This window comes from Mauremys mutica, chromosome 26 (assembly GCF_020497125.1).
Source record: "Mauremys mutica isolate MM-2020 ecotype Southern chromosome 26, ASM2049712v1, whole genome shotgun sequence".
In the NCBI taxonomy this organism is placed as follows: domain Eukaryota; kingdom Metazoa; phylum Chordata; order Testudines; family Geoemydidae; genus Mauremys; species Mauremys mutica.
Window position 1 is genome coordinate 16,102,911 of NC_059097.1, and position 6,544 is coordinate 16,109,454.

The 6,544-nt window shown below is 49.6% G+C and overlaps 2 non-coding genes across 2 annotated transcripts; both read left to right on the forward strand.

Moving 5' to 3' along the window:
* The first annotated feature begins 1,117 nt into the window (after positions 1-1,117).
* Positions 1,118-1,190, forward strand: TRNAF-GAA. The gene has a single exon. It is a non-coding gene; the product is annotated as a tRNA-Phe (tRNA).
* Positions 1,191-3,629: 2,439 nt separating this feature from the next.
* Positions 3,630-3,702, forward strand: TRNAV-AAC. Its single transcript has one exon. It is a non-coding gene; the product is annotated as a tRNA-Val (tRNA).
* The last annotated feature ends 2,842 nt before the right edge of the window (positions 3,703-6,544 follow it).

Below are 6,544 nucleotides of genomic sequence, written 5' to 3' on the forward strand. Positions count from 1 at the left end.
TTTATCTCAGCCCTGTTCTGGGCATCACAGGTTTCTCCGGGAAAGGGCAGCGAGTGGTTCTAGGGCCCAGTGATCCTCCTCCAAACCGAGCTAGAACCTGGGACTCCTTCCCCTTCCCCAGGCTGTGGGCGGGGAGGCATTTCACAGAGCTCTCGGAGCCATAGCACGTGGCTAAGGAGAGAGAAAAAGCCTCCTATCCCCCTCTGCTCTGGGGGCTGGGTTTCCTCCTGAAGCCTCTGCCCCCCAACTAGTGCCTATGGCTCATCCCTGACCCTTGCTGTTGCTCCTTGCTATAGACTGTGAAAGGAGCGGAGGCAGCGCAGGAGCCTTCTGGGGACACAGATCTGAGGCTTTGGGGAGACACATTGAGACATCAGAGCGCTGCAAACCCTGCAGCCACCCCCTCAATCCGGGGCCTGTTCCAGCCCTGAGTCTGGGCTATCGCGATCCCTCGCCCAGAGCAGGGCGCCCACAGATTACAGCCTGGAAATAAGCGTGTGAGACTAACTCCTGCTTTCCCTGACAGGGCCTCCCCTAGACCAAGTGCCTCTCCCAGGCAAGACGTGTCTTCGGAACCCCCCCAGCCCCACTCCATGTTAAACCATTGAATACCTTATTTTTATTGCATTTGTAGCTCATTTCATGATTTCGATGCACAGTTTGGATGCGGGATTTTCTCTATCATATAAGACAATAAATGTTCATGCTAAGATGTGTAAAAGGGTATTTATTAATGCCATATATAAGCAAGTGAAATAATCATTTCTTTTAAGAATATAGAAACTTTTAATTTTGACAGTAACTGAAATGTACTAACATCTAGCAATGGAGCACTCACCAGCACAGGGTGGACCGGTATTAAATAGTGTTACAGTTGGAGACAGACAGCGTTAGGATGTTAACCCCAGGCCCTTTGTTCAAAGGTCACTTCTCTCGCCTTTCCCCCATGAACTGAAGCACAGCATTTGAGAGATCCAGAGACTAGTTGATGAAGTTTCCAAGGGCTAAAATAGCAAGCGATGTCCATCTTGCATTGTCCATTGTTGACTGGAGAGATGGTTTATGGAGAACAAACTTCAAGGTGAGAAGCAGCAGCCCAAAAAGGCTCCCTACAGTTGCTGAAGTAGCTCAGTTGGGAGAGCATTAGACTGAAAGTCTAAAGGTCCTTGGTTCAATCCCAGGCTTCAGCAAGCTGTTTCATCCCCATTTCTGCAGCAGTGGTCTCTTTCCTGGAAGCCCAGCACTGCTTCTACTCAATGCAAGTCCCTCATTTTGGGCTTCACTGCAGGAAAAGGCAGCATTGGCTTCTGCACCCAGTTGGCCCACTGGACCTTTCTTTCTTCTCTTGCTGCTTCTCAGCAAGGGGAAGAAAAAGAAGCTCCCCTTCAAGCTAGAGTCACAAAGGTGATGTAAGGACGACTTCCTGATCCCTGGCTCCAGTCCTCTGTTCTTCCAGCTGACCCATCAGAGAGCTGCTGCCAGTTTCTCCAGGTTCGCCCATCAGTGTGTGCCAGGGTGAGCACCACCAAAGTGCAGGGAATTTGAGGGCAGGGCAGGGCAGTGTAATGGACTTTCTGTAGTATAGTGGTTCTCAGATTTGCCTAACCTGCATCAAGCAGGCTAGGCAGAACTGACACCATCATCTCTCAGGTGTTCCCTTTAAGCAGAGCACAACTTTGAAATGCGGGCAGCATAGAACCAATATTCATAATGTCAACTACAAAAATGATACACATTTAGAGATAGCATCATTATAATCAGCCAATCAGAACCTCTCCATAGACCCCTTACACAACAACCTTTCTACAATATTGGCTGCAAATATAGAACAGCAGTCGCAACGGTGATCTATACAGTTACAGATTATGTCAGTAACGTCACAGGAGGTGACACAGCATCAGTGAGACTGATACTGGAATAGCCTCCAGTTTTGGTGTCCTCGTTTGAAAAAGATGTTGTGAAATTGGAGCTGGGGCAGCAAATAGCCACCAAATGTTCTGAGGGCTGGAGAAAAATGCCTTCTAGGGAGCTACTGAAAGAGCTCAACCTGTTTAGCTGATCAAAAGAAGATTGAAAGGTGACTTCATTGAAGTGTTGAAGTGTCTTAATGGAGAGATAAGATTGGGTATTAAAGGGCTCTTGAATCGAGCGGAGAAAAGCATAACAATACCCAGTGGCTGGAAGGTGAAAAGAAACAAATTCATATTACAATTAAGGCTCAAATATTCAACAGCGAGGATGATTCACCACAGGAACAAGCTACCAAGGAAAGTGGTGGATTCTCCATCTCTTGATGTCATTTCATGAAGACTAGATGCCTTTCTGGAATGTGTTTGCCCCCAAAGTAGCTCTTGTGTCATACAGGAGGCCTGTGATATGCAGCGGGTCAGATTAGATGCTCTAATGGTCTCTTCTGGCCATAAAGTCGACTCATTTCTGACAAACTGAGTGTAACATTGGGAGCAGCGTCTGATGTTTTCCTGTCTAGCCAGCTTGCTGCCTAGAACGAACGCTCCTGGAGTGGGGTGATCCACAGGGAATAGCTCAAACCTCCAAAGTGCCTGGCCAGGGGCAGGACATTGGCACAGCAAGGGAGGGGTGTGGCAGTGACATCACAAAGGCCTTTTGCAGGACCTCAGCCTATTGGTCCAAGGTGGTGGGGAGGTGGTGACCTCACAGAGAGATGCTGACATCAGCCAGGCAGGACAGGGGCGAGGGGCCAGGGAAACCTCAGAGACCCCTGTGGCTTTGCTTCAGCAAGTCTCCTTCTCCAGGTCTCTCTTTGAGGACTGAGAGAGTATTCGGGTTCACAGACGTGAGCGCCAGGAGGAACCTCTTTCGAGTTTTCTCCTTCCCTTTCAGTGATTTTACTGGAAAACAGCCGTCCCTGTTTAGAAGGTAAGAGCCTCCTGGAGGTGTGAAACCTGTTCAGTCTGATCCATCTGGTGAGAGTTGAATTCTAGGCATGGAAAACACGAGCTTAAGGAGGCAGAATTTCATTCCGCACCTGGATTTTGTCCCTTAGAATAACTGGGGACATTGGGGTTTGTCCTTTTTGTTTCACCTCTTGCTCCATCCACTGTCTGATCCCTCTTTTCTCTTCGTCTCTTGCTTCCTTTGTCCTTTCTCCTGTTCCCCTCCCAACACCAGGTTTTTTTTCTCCTGCTGATAACAGCTCACGTTAACTGATCACTCTCGTTATAGTGTGTATGGCAACACCCATTTTTTTCACGTTCTCTGTGTGTATATATATCTTCCTACTGTATTTTTAACTGCATGCATCTGATGAAGTGGGTTTTAGCCCACAAAAGCTTATGCTCAAATACATTTGTTAGTCTCTATGGTGCCACATGTTCTCTTTGTTGATAAATTAATGGAGGTTAAGTCCATTAATGGCTATTAGCCAGGATGGGTAAGGAATGGTGTCCCTAGCCTCTGTTTGTGAGAGAGTGGAGATGGCTGGCAGGAGAGAGATCACTTGATCATTACCTGTTAGGTTCAGTCCCTCTGGGGTACCTGGCATTGGCCACTATTGGCAGATAGGATATGGGGATGGATGGACCTTTGGTCTGACCCAGTATGGCCATTCTTATGTTCTTATGAAGGGAGGGGCAAAGCTCTGCAACAGAGTTTCTGTAGTGTAGTGGTTATCACGTTTGCCTAACACGCAAAAGGTCCCTGGTTCAAAACCAGGCAGAAACATAATGGCTTAATTTTTCCCAGCTCCTAGTGGCCTGTCCCTGCTGTTGTAGGAGCAGCAGTGATTTCTATGCTCAATAGGTCTGTTATACTTCCCCCATTCCCATTTTTGTCTCCTCTCCCTCTCTGAATGCCTGTGAAGTGGCTTTCCCCCTCCCCCTCCTGCAATGCTTGTGGGATGAAGGAGCTGGTTGAACAGCTGGAAGATCAGAAGAGCTCCTAGATAGACAAGGTGTCTGGGACTCTCATTAGGCAGCGATCACACACCCAGAGCATGGACATTCCCCAAGGTGGAGTGTGACCCACCAGATGCAGCCAAGTCATCTCTAGTCGCAGGCCATGAGGAGCAAGTCCTTAAAAGGGGAAGGGGCCCTGTGCTCAGGAGTCACTCACAAGCTTGTACCTCCAGTGAATGCCCTTCGCCCTGACTGCCTGGCCAGTGGTTCGCTGCATTGCAGTTCATTGTGCCTCAGGAAGACTTACCTTCATCGCTCCGTCCATCGCGGCGCTGGGGCACACTTACCTGGCAGAATCCTGTGCCTGCCTCTTGGCTTCCCAGGGGTGGCTACTTGCAGCCCAGGAGAAGAAGGATGGTTCTGGTGAAAGGAAGACAAACAAAGCTCTGGGAGGAAATTTGGGTGTGGGCTCTGCGTGGGGGTGGGGGTGGGGTGCAGGAGGGGTGGTGCAGCTCCCAAAGTGACCGGTACACACAACCCTCCGGCAGCAGCTCCTAGATGAGTGGGGGCAGGGGATCTCCATGTACTGCTGTCTGCAGGCGCTGCCCCCAGAGCTCCCATTGGCTACAGTTCCTGGCCAATGGGAGCTGCAGAGTTGGTGCTCGGGGCAGGGGCAGCACGTGGAGACACTCCCCCCACCCCAGGGGATGCTGGGACATGCCAGCCACTTCTGGGAGCGGCACGGAGGGACGGAGGTAGAGTGGGCACGGAGCCACCTTAGTGCTGCTGGCACATCTCTGCACACGCATTGGGGAGGGGAGCAGAGGGCCTCCATGTGCTGCCTGGGGTGGGGGCAGAGCACGGAGCTGCCTCCCCTCCCCCGGGTCTATTACAGGAGTGGGTGGGTGGGGTCTTTTGGCCTGCAAGGTGCAGCAGGTCAGACTAGATGATCACACTGGTCCCTTCTGACCTTAAAGGCTCTGAGTCTAAAAGGGAGAGGGAAGTAAAGGAATTTAAAAAAAAATAAATAAACCAAGCACTGTAATACCAGGATGACTCCAACTGCTTATTATATAGTCCCACCCCTTTCTTCCTCCACTGGGTGTTTAATGACCTGTTGGGATTTGGGACACTGATTCTCTCATTCCATTGATAAACTGAAACAATGTGACTGAAATTAAACCAATTCCCAGTGGAGGAATCATCATATCATTGCATTTGCTGGGAATTGAACTGAGGTCAACTGCTTGGAAGGCAGCTATGCTCACCACTATACCACCAATGCATCTGGTGAAAGTCTCTGATTTTTCACACTTGGTGATTGGTCACCTTACTTCTCAGCATGAGGCAAATGTCTTTGTGGTCTCTGCCATTCATCATGGGGAGTTTCCCCACTGATAACAGTTCTTGCTGGGTTGGGGATGGGAGACAGAAGAGGCGTTTATTCTGTTTCATTCCTCTCCATTTTCTGTTCCTCCCCGTCCCTTCCAGGGTCCTCCCTTCCATTTCAGACTGTGCAGTGACACCCTCCCCGCACCCAAGACTCTCGAGCCTCTGGAGCAGCACGATGCCATGAGATCCTCAGTGACCAAGGGTCTTTTCCAACTTCCAGGAGACCCAGCTTGAATCTAAAGGAAGCTCTGTTCCTTCCTGGGGATCCTCTCTCCCTTCATGGAGATCAAGAGCATGAAGCCTCTCTGCCTTGCCTCCTGGGTCTGAATTAATGTCCCATTTCCCACTATGTGCTCGAAAGAAACAAATGTTTCTAACCCAGGTGAACGGCGTTAATTCAGCTGGAATCCTTCACCCACATTCCTTAGGAGATTGACTCTCTGTGACACAGACTGACTGGGGTTCATCTCTGCATGTCCCCAATGGGGAAGGAAAGACACTGAGGGGGAAGGAAGAAGATGGACAGAAGGAGTCAAATGGGGCTAGACCAGAATAGGACATTTTCTGCCTGTTAAAATGTACTAGACTCTAATTGCTTAAGACAAAACAAAAACCCACCAGCTTCTGTTTGAACCATCAGCTTTTCATAGAGCAGCCAAAGTGGTGAAGCACAGACACACATAACCACCTACAGCCCAAGTTTGTCTAAGAAGCACCTATAGTGGCTCATGCAGGGGGAAATACAGCTGTGGGTGTGAGTTCAGGCCTCACCCAGAGCACTGGTTTTCATTAGCCACGGAGCTTCCCCCACTTGCTTTGCCCAATTCACATGGAAAGTGCCATAGGAGGGTGATGAGAGTAAATTCTAAACTCTGAAATGCGGAGGTTGGCCCAGAGATTGGAATAAGCGGTTTGAAGAGAAAAAGCTCTAAGAGTATAAAACCAGACAGCCTCCAGGGGCAGGTATGGTACAATGCCTCAACAGGGAGCCATTTTCGAGGGGTTCACTCCCTCTGTTAAATGTCCTGAGAGGTATTTGAAGATGAAGATAATGCCATGGCTAACAGGATGGACAGAATCCGTCACTTCCACCACCTCCGTGATAGACACGGAGACAAACCCCTCCCTGCTGTGACTGCAGTTCCTGGAAGGAAAGAGAAGAACAGAAAGTGACGAGAGAAAGAAAAAAAGAGATTCCCTGTCACCTCTCTCCCTGCTGCCTCCCCCCTTGTATTCTGTAACCCCATCTCACTGGGTTCCCTGTGCTGGTGCCATGA